Source organism: Coffea arabica, chromosome 11c (assembly GCF_036785885.1).
Source record: "Coffea arabica cultivar ET-39 chromosome 11c, Coffea Arabica ET-39 HiFi, whole genome shotgun sequence".
Taxonomy (NCBI): Eukaryota; Viridiplantae; Streptophyta; class Magnoliopsida; order Gentianales; family Rubiaceae; genus Coffea; species Coffea arabica.
This window is the reverse complement of record NC_092330.1, coordinates 10895908-10903610: the sequence shown is the minus strand read 5'-3', so window position 1 is coordinate 10903610 and position 7703 is coordinate 10895908.

The following is a 7703-nucleotide window of genomic DNA, read 5'->3' as shown; positions in this document are numbered from 1 at the left end:
AAAGATTTTGAAAAAAGTTTAAAAATGTCCATTTTTGTTGTTTTAGTTGTTTAGTTTTTTAAATTATTATTATTATTATTACTTAGTTTTTGTTGACAATTTTGTTAATTTGTTATTATTATTTATTTATTTTTATTTTTATCAATATTGCTTGTTGAAAAAGAAAAAAAGAAAAAAAATGATGAGAACCGCGGCACGCAAGCTGCGTTTTGGTCGCAGCTTGCAAGAGGACTTTGGGGCAGCCCCTGGCTGCAAATTGCAGAAGAAGGACTGAAGGTTTTGGGGTGTGGGATGTCCCGTATAAATAGAAAAGAGGGAGAAGCAGCCGCAGGAGTTGGGGGGGATGAGCAGAAAAACAAAAACAAACAGCGGGGGGGAGAAGGATAGAAAAAACATCAGTGAGGAAGGAGGAAGGGAGAGAGGATCGGAAAAGATAGAAAACATCGTAAGAAAAAGAGGGCGGCGGAAAACAAAAAATCAGACGGCTAAGAGAGATTGAGAGGGGACGGTTTGAGTTTGAAAAAAAAGGATACAACCGAGAGAGAGGAGAATAGAGGGGGACGGCTGAGAGCAAGGTTTTCTGGGGACGGCAAAAGAAAGAAAAGAAGAAGAGGAGAGAACTGGAGCTGCGGCAGAGGTTGAGAAAAACTGGGGGATAGGAGTCTGAGAGGGGAGCGGTCGAAGAGAAGCAGGTGCAGGAGAAACGGGGAACGAAGACTTCATCTTTTTGTTACATCAAGCTTCGGTCAAACGCTAAAGGTAACCCTTCCTTTCTCTTCTCCTTCGTTTACCCATATGCTGATCGATAAGCTTCAATATTTACTTCTGGTTTTCATGTTTTAGTTCGTGTCCTTGTTTTTGATTTTTTTTCTTGCCATAATCATGATTTTGATGTTATCTGCACAGTCTATAATTAACCCATTCGGTATGTTATCAGCACAGTCAAAAAATGGACATGATTTTGATGTTATTAGCACATTCTTTGTATTTTTCTTTCCTTTCGGCTGCTAAGGTGATGGCTGCGCGATATTGGTCTATCATTTGATTTAAAGGTCATAGCTTTCCCCGGTCTGGTGAATTAAAGGCTTAATCTTCTATCCTTTTTTGCATAGTTTGGGTCTGTAGAGTCTTTGGCATCTGTTTGAAGGTTTTGCTGCAGCTAGATTGACTGTCTCGACTTGTTGCAGCGTTTTTCCTGTTCTTTGGGATGTTGAAATCACATCTGATTCAACATTTCTATTTTTTGCATTTGCGTGTCTCTTGGTAAAATTTTCAATGAGTAGAGTTGCAAGGTCTTGGTACCTTGGTTTGGATAGATGTTTTTGCGTCTGGCATGAATGTCATGAGGAGCAAATATGAATCAGATTCTGAAGTTATGAGGAAAAGAAGGTCATGAATTAGATTCTCTTTCCTGTTCTTTCTGTTCGTCTTTAAATGATATGTAGGATTTTGATCTGGCCTTTGTCTTATGTAGATTTACGGTTGGATGTTGTTATACCTGCTGATATGAACCCTTGAAAATGCTGAATCGTTTTTGTATAAGCGTTCCAGAAATTTGCATGATATCTTCTTGGGTTTCTTGTTTGCTTGGATTATGATGGTGGTTTAGTTGTGGGCTTGGTCTAAGGTTGTGACGTTGGGTTTAAATACATCTAATCAAGGTTGTGATAAGAATCTGAGTTTATAAAAAAATTGCTGCAAAGTTGTTTGGCCGGAAACATTGCTGAAGCTGAAACCTTTTATCGTTGCCTGCATGTTATTTCAGACCTGAATATGATGTTTTTCTGAGTTGTTTGCTTGCTTGGATCATGGTTGCTCAAGCCAAAGTTGTTTGTTGCTTAATCTTAGTCGAAGTTATGTATTTGAACCAGAAAATCTGAGTCAGTTTGCAAGCAAAAATGCAGCAGATTTCACTTTCGGTTGTAGCAGTTTTCATTCTTCAATGTTTGCATGTTCATTCTTCAATGTTTGCATGATTTCCTCCTATGTCTTTGCTGATTTGGGATGTTAAATTTATGTTTTTACTGTCTAGTTTAAAGTTTTGGATGTTAGCTTTGGTTAAGGTATGTAGTTGGATTTGGAGTTGACATTTGGGAGTGAAACATAAAAGAAATGCAGCTGAATTGGTGCAGAAATGAAAGGCTTCTACGTGATTTGCATGCATGGATGATTTCAGAATTGGCATTTTAATCCTTTAAATTTCCCTTTGCTGCACTAAGGCCCAATTATGGGCTGATTCCTTGCAATTAGGTCCTAAGGTATTTGCGTTTCAATCATTACTTGGCTCTTTTCTTATTTTTGGGACCTTTGAAGGTTTTAAATGTTCTAATTGGGCTCACATGACTGATTAACGTTTGCAATTGGATCCCTTTTATGTGATTTTACCTTGATATGTTTTTTCACATAAATTGTGAACAATCTTAATAGATTTCTAGGATAAAATCATGAAAGCTTAATAACTTAGAGGCATTTATGGTCTTGGTTTCGTTTGATTTAAGTTTTGCTTAGCTAATTTTGTTATTTAACTTTGATAAATAATTTGCCATTTCTTCTTTCGTGATTTTTGCATTTTGATTGTGAGGGATTCCACCTTAGACCATCCATTTTAGCACTCCACTTCAGATTCTTGGGACTTTTTTTTTATTTTGAGATCGAGTTTTGCTTGCACGCGCATGATCTATTCCATATTAGATTTTCGTTTCGTGTTTAATTTTCATTTTGTGTTTAATGGTTGTTTCATGTGATTATTTGATAATTTAAGTGGTACCTTGACCCGTTTATTATTTTGGAGGGTAAATTAGTAATTTCACTTCATTAGGGCGTCAATTCAAGGGAGGTACACTCTATCCCTCATTTGCACTTCATTTGACCCTACGTGCTCCTACGTGTTATGTGAATATGCATGTCTATTTCGCTTTTCCTTGTTTTTCCTTAATTCCTTGCATTTATTTCATTTACTTTTACTTTTATTCAAGTATTCTTTTAATGGGGTATGTGTACACCTCTTGGCTTGTAATAGTTAGGGATTTAATCATTTTATTCCTTTTCCCCCTTTTTTAGATTGTAGTAGGGTCTCCCTAATGTAATAGATAGGGCTTGGAGGAGCATTCAATGAAGACCTATCGAAGTCATGTGCCTAGCTAGCAAATGTAATAGTTAGGGCTTTAATTGTCTTATGTGTCTTGCATGCTTAGTTGCTACGTGTTAATTTGCTTTGTTAGGGCCTTGCATCTAGTCGAGCATGCTAAATTTTATGTGCTATGTGTTTATGAGTGTTTGGCATGTCTACTCGCTTTCCATAGCCATGAATGAATGTGATGGATGAATGTACGTTCCCGCTAGTCCAACGCTAGTCGAAATTCATAGAATGGGCTAGTCCAACGCTAGACCCTTAGGGATTTCCCCTCGTTAGTACATGTTTGCATGTTCATTACATGTCATGCATTCTTTTTAGTTTTATCATTTTTGCATGCCCCTCGAACCCCTTTTCCCTCCATTTTAGGATTTTTGCATTTCATGCTAGTTATAGGGTTCATTTGCTTGAGAGTCCCCTTAAATATGGGATATAGACGAGTGTGGCTTTTTCTAAGCCTTAGCACGCTTGTATTCCCTCTATAAAAGGGCAAATTGAGTCACGATTTATGTCTTCCCGTACCCAATATGCATGAATTCCCTAGGCTCATGCATTTTTTAACTCCACTCTACCATTTTATACCCTCATCACACTTTCATTTTCCTCTCATTTTGCACACGTGCACCTTTATGTTTCTTTACTTGCACACGAACACTTTTATCATCACTTGCACACATGCACTTCATATTGTCATTTCACATACCGTACCTTGCCCACTCACGTGCACATTTTCATTTACATATTTATTGTTTTTTATTACTTTTTCAAACTCATGTCCTCACATTGTATACATGCATTCCATTCATTTGCATCCCACTCGCATTATTCGTGACTTCTTCAAAAGATCGTTATTGGGCTTCACAATTAATGTGATTGGCACCACTCAACCTTTGAAGAGAAATTTCCCCCAATACCCCTAGGTCTAGGGTTTGCATTCATGTAGTGCATCCAAATGTAATAAATTCTTTGGTTAAAACAAGAAAATCTTTGATTAAATCACGCAAGTAGCCTCGGCTAGGTCAAAGGGGTGCCTTGGATTTTATCCTTGCCTTCCCCTTTGTCAAATGTGACTCCCGAACCTTTTTCTTTGATTTACGTGGACTATGAGTCGTTTAAAAGGGGTTTCTTACTACTTTTTCCTATTTTTTCTTTAAAAATTCATTTTTTGGTGACTTGGTACACCTTAACTCATTACCAAGTGGCGACTCCAATTTTTATTTCAAAAACCCTTTTTAAACTATAATTTTTGGGTCAAATCGTCGCATTCTCAACCCCCCATTTAGACTCATTTTTTCTTTTAAATCACAATTCTTTTTCTAATCCCAAAAAATATATTCTTTAAAACATTTATTTATTTATCAAAAAATGGGGCGCGACAGTTGGCGACTCCACTGGGGAAGTTCGAGAGTCCGAGCAAATTTGATTTAATCAATCTTTTTCTTCTTTTAATCTTTTCATATATCACATTTGGGTGTTTAGGATTGCATTTTTCCTTTTATTAGGATTTTTGCATTTCACGCGTATCCAACTACTCCCTCGCTCACGAATGTATGATTGGTTGATTGGATGTATGTTTACTTGCTTACCTCGCGCTCGCATTGCATTTGGGGGGGTGTGTCACCTTAGAGCCTCGCGTTGGTTCTTGATCCCTCCCCTCCAAACGAGCACTAGCATACGCTCATACGCTTTAATTATTTTTACCCCTCATTTATTTTTCTTTTAGTGGCTTGTCACGCTACTCCACCCTATTAGGATTTTAGGCGACCCACTTGGACTTGTGATCGTATCACGACGTGTGCGTAGCATGATCCGAGGGGTCACTCGATCTTCCGCTTTAAACTTTAGGTTGATGACCTATTAGTTTTTAGTCGAAGGTTGAAGATTTTTTTTAGATTCGCCCAAACGGGTAGCCGTAACACGACGTGTGCGTAGCAACGTCTGGGGAATCGCTCGAGCCACCGACAAGGAACCTTGGGAGTGATGACCCTTGGTTTCCAAGTCTGAAGGCTTGGGGACCTGAGCTTGTCGAGTCTAGATGCATTAGTGAACCCCAACCTCATGCATCCATTTTAGAATTGCCTAGGGTAGAGTCGACCTTACCCTATTAGGGACACCATGCACGAGGGGAGGGATCCCACCCTCTTTCCTTATTTCTTTGTTGCTTTTGTATCATCTAATTGTCCAACGTGTTATGTGATTATGTGTTGAGCTAACGTTTCCTTGTTTCTTATCTTTTGCATTCACAAATGTTAGGAAATAAGAGGTCTGGCATGATCCTCTTTTAGAACCTACCCTTGTAGATAGGTTATTGCACGTTTGAAAATTATGGTATATTTTGTTCATAAATTAATAATGCCATACCATTTTAGGCCAACCTTGGCAAATGAAGGGCTCCTTAGGTCACGTTTCCATTTCAAATTGCATGTTTTATCGCTTTAATAAACTGGCATCACGCATAAACTATAGAAGGGAATGCCATTTAGGGGATCTCGTGTTAGGAATAAGCTACCTTGTATCTCGGATACTTAATCCAAGGAGACTTGCACGTTTACATTTTGTACCATCCAAAGGGGTAGCGCACAAGGTAAGGTAGGATCCGATCATTTTTATAAAGCGATCTTTGGAATATGAGCGTCTAACAATCACCTTTTGGCCATTTTATCAAATTGGTAAAAATCCCTTGCAAAAAGGACATTAATTGGAACATTCACCAATATTTTCTCACTGATGAGACGATAAATAAACTAAGGCCAAACTTTGATTTTAGAAGGCTCATAAACTAATGCATCAAGCCATTCGGTCTATTGGATCATTTGATTCCTCAATTTCATCCAGTCCATTTTATCAATTTGTTCATTTTTAGGGCAGCCTAGTCGATTTTGAATTCATTTGACTAGTTTATCCATTTTAGGGCAATCTAGTCGATTTTTAAATAAGGTCACCAATTTCATTCAATTCATTTGATTAGTTTACCCATTCTTAGGTCTACTCAATCGATTTTGAATAAATTCAAATCATCAGATTCGTTCAATTTCATTTGACCAAGTTTACCCTTTTAGGGTGATCTAATCAATTTTGAATAAATCGTCAATTCATTTGACCAATTTACCCTTTTTAGGGTCATTCGGTCAATTTTTGAATGAATCATCAATTCATTTGACCAATTTACCCTTTTTAGGGTCATTCGGTCGATTTTTGAATAAATCATTAATTCAATTTCATTCGTTCGGTCAATTTACCCATTTTTAAGGCAGTTGAGCCAATTTTGAATAAATCAAATCTCGCTCAATCTATTTGAGCAATTTATCCTTCTAGGGCGATCTGGTCAATTTTGAATAAATTTTCGATTTTCATTCAATTCATTTGACCAATTTTATTTTTTAGGATGATCTGGTCCGTTTTGAATAAATTTCTCAATTTCATTCGATCAAGTTCCTTTTTTAGGATGATTCGGTCAATTTCGAGTAAGTTTTTAAATTTCACTCAATTCGTTTGACCCGTTTCCCTTTTTAAGGTAATCCGGTTGTTTTTTTATATAAATGGTCAATTCCATTCAACCCATTTGATCAACTAGGGTTTCAATGCCGAATTTCAAATTGGGAAACCTAGTAAATTTTGAGAAAACCGTCCATTTCATCCAACTATTTGATCAGTTAGGGTTTTGACCCGTGATTCACTGAGAAATCTAGTCAACGAATTCAAATTTTTTCGATAGGAAGTTCGTTAAGGTCAAACCCATGCGTTTTTTGCAAAAATCTTGTATTGATCAGAAGTGATCAATCCATTCGGACGTGGACCTCATTTTGCAAAAAATTACTTTCACTCAATGAGTTGATCAGATCCATCAGGTATGGTATGGTGCCTACCCTAGAGGATTGCATTTTCATGCTAGGCCTACCCTTGGCACAAAAAGGGTTCCCCCATAGGACATGCATCCGAATTTCCTGGATATCTACTAACTCTTGCCTTTTTCTCTTTCTTTTCTTTATTTTTATTGTAATAACTAAGCAAGGGTTAAATCTAAAGGCAATCTTTTCAAAAATTCTCAGGTAATATTTAAACATAGATTCTCGTAGAAACCCCATCATAACACGATCCCGTAGCCAAGCTCAGAGGAGTCGTGTAAACATGAGTTCACAACCGGAACAATCAGATAGGTCTGCTACTACCGCTCAACCCGAGACCATGAGTTTGGGGGTTCAGTTGATTGAGATGCTCACTAAGTTCGACAAGATGACCACTGAGATGGCGGCCCAAAGGAAATTGATTGACGAGCTAATCAGCAGCGGAGTTCAACTTGAACCTAGACCCATCAAGCAGGCTGAGCAAGAGCCATTTGTCATCCCTTCAACTCAAGTCACCGTTATTCCATCTTTACCTATTCCACCCGAAAGAACTTTCACATATCCCACCATACATTTGCCATACACTTACCCTCCTGATCCTTCATTCTTCCCTACTTATGTGCAAGGCCCACAACCCCAAATCACTTCGAATATACCCCCTAAGCCGCATGCCTTTTATCATGATACAGCTGAGCCTTGCTTACCAGACCATACCATTCAAACCA